Here is a 3,102-nt window from a genome sequence, read left to right as displayed (position 1 = left end):
AATAATTCAATCTGTTTGGGAGAATGAAACTACATCGAGGGTACCTTAGTAAAGATTCCTAAAAAAAGTGACTTGATATATTTAATTCCTGCGCATCCAATGCCGGCTTGCACAGATGATATGAAAAAAAGTAATTTGTAGCGGTTACACTATCTAAGATCCTCCATCCATTCAAATTGGTGATGAAGCTCGGTCGTCTAACCCCCGCCGCATTTCCGATGAGCTTAATGCCCACCTTGAATCCCTTTTTGACTAATCAGGTAGAAAATTTTTTTTTTTTGGTCAATGGCATATTCCTAGGGGGTGCGCTCATTCAAAACATCATTTTTAATTTTCCCCCTTATAACGTGAGCCACCCTAATGAGACACCAAGAAGTTGCACGAAATTTCCAAACAGCTAACTGGCAAAAATAACTTGAAATAAACCAATAAAAGACAAACTAGGAAATTTGTTGGCAAATAAAGAAAAAAAAACGAAGTATTTTAAATAATTCAGTATCAGAAAGTAACAAAGCAGCGGAAGCGGCTGAAGCCGAAGATATGTGGATCTATACGCAATTACAATACTCCAACGAGTGTGACTCCAACGAAAAAAGAAATGATAGTAGCAGTTAAAGCCCTGAAAACCAGCAAAGCTGCTGGCATTGACAAAGCATACGATTAATACTTAAAATGAAGCCCAGAATTGGTGGTAGATATTAATTTTTTTTATTTTATTTTATTAAGTACATCCTTTTTATTGCACTATCTTAAAAACTAACTTAAAAGCTAACAATATATTCATTTAAGTATAATTTATTTAGATATTACAAAAATTAGAAAATATGATAAAATTGTGTTGAAATATTAGTGTGCTACAAATTCAAATTAATATTATTATATAATGATAAAGAAATATAGAAATTAAATTGAAATTAACATTGAATTTAAAATAAAAATTATATATTTAAATAAGTTTAGTTAACAATAACATTTTAAAAACTCTAAAATTACATGCATTTCTGGTTGAGCTTGGCAGAACGTTTCATAATCGGACTGAATGAATACAGAAAAACGTGGTGGTAGCAACAAAATTAAATCTTGGAATTATGAAAAGAAGAGATCTGTTGGAACGAGTAGGCTGCAAGAAATTATAAAGGTACTCCGAATATTTATTAGTTTTCAATTTAAACAGAAATAAGCAGATTCGAATATTTAAATACTGCTGAATGTCACAGCCCAGAATGGCATTCCTATAAACTGTTAGATGGTCAAACCGTTTAAGGTCGTATACGTATCTAGTACTACAGTTTACTACAGTTCTCAATTTAGCAAAGGACTCACAGTCAAGTTTGGAGTACACCAACGCGGCATAAGTAATTATAGGCATTATCAGTTGTTTGACCAATAAGCCACGCACAACGACTGGGGTATACTTAGTAGATAAATTCAAATATCTGATGCAAATAAATGATTTCCTAACAACATTGACATGATCAGAGGCAAGTAACTTTGAATTCAAAGAAAATCCTAGACATTTAACCGATGTGCTATATTTAATAATTGAGTTTCCAATCGCCACAGGAGATAATGCGTCTTAGTATAATTAGTAATCGGCAAAATGATGGTTTTATTTGCATTTGGCAGCATATTGTTTTCAACTGCCTAACGATGTATGCATATAAAATCTATATTAATCTTTGTGACAAGGTTATTTAAATTAACACTCCGACACGAATAATACATTTGTATATCATCAGCATATCCATGTAGCCTCGAAAATTGACATACTGAGAAAACGTCATTAATATAGATCGAAAATAGCAATGGCCCAAGAATCGATCCTTGAGGAACCCCAGAAAACAGAAGTTTAAAATTTGAAAATTTATTATCAATAACTACTGACTGAGATCTCTCAGTTAAATAACTAAAAATAAATTTAGAAGCCAAACTGGAGAAGTGAAACTTATTTATGAGCTTTCTACAGAGCAAAGCATGATCAACTCGGTCAAATGCTTTTGAAAAATCTAGAAGACATAAGTAAGTCCCTATCATAACTTAATCTAATATCTTCAAGGACTTTCAGCATAGCAGATGCAGAACTTTGACCTTTTCTGAAACCAGATTAATAGGGAGATAGCAGATGGAATATGTTTAGATAATTACGAATCTGTTCAGACATTATAGTCTCACACACTTTGGAAAGATAAGGAAGAATACTGATAGGACGGTAGTCAGAAACTGATCAAGCATTGGCTTTTTTCTCAATTGGTATAACTTTAGCTTGTTTCCATACCACTGAGCTTTATGAATTTATGAGAGATTTCATCTAACCCAACAGCATTGGACTTAATACTCATTATATTCTTAAAAACAATATCTTCACTTAATCCCCATATTGTTTTCTTTTTTTATTGCTTGGAGAAATTTATTATTTTCCAAATGCTCGCTCATGCCGGTAATGAGGATTTTAGGGTTTCGCATAGCAGGTGTCTCAATTTCATAGTTCTTACTTAATTTCTTTTTAATTCTTTTGCAAGAATTTCTCTCTCTTTTGAGGTTACACACTTTATTGTTACCCTCCCATCATGTTTAGAATGAAAACCACAAACCTTAACATTTAGCTCTGATGGATTTATTTTAGTTTTTAAATCATGTTTAGTTGTTTCACTTAATTGGTTGTTTTTAAGTTTAAGCGTTATTGGAATATTAGGATTGTTTTTCATCTTTAATTTTGCGGCGTACGTTTCACTTTGAATTTCATTATTTTTGATAGTTTTTACTAATTCAGCACCTAATTCGTTGTTATTTTTAGTCAAATTAATAGACAAGTCTATTACTTTTTGCTCAAACGAAGCCAATTTTTTTTCATATTTTTCTTGCACTGCCATAAGAGAGGTGACTCTATCTGAATATTTAGTTTCAAGTGCCTTTAGTAAAGATTTAATATCAATTTCATTAATTTTTAGAGATTCCTTAAATTCGCTTTTGTATTCTTTTAAAATTACACTTTCTTGCATTTTTCTTAAAGCAAAGTCTACATTTTGTATGTATTGCACACAGTCTTCACATATAAAATGTATAATTTTATTATATAAAATATTTATATTATATTGTTCTACA

This window comes from Teleopsis dalmanni, chromosome 1 (assembly GCF_002237135.1).
Source record: "Teleopsis dalmanni isolate 2A chromosome 1, ASM223713v2, whole genome shotgun sequence".
Classification (NCBI taxonomy): Eukaryota; Metazoa; Arthropoda; class Insecta; order Diptera; family Diopsidae; genus Teleopsis; species Teleopsis dalmanni.
Note: the sequence above shows the minus strand (reverse complement) of the source record.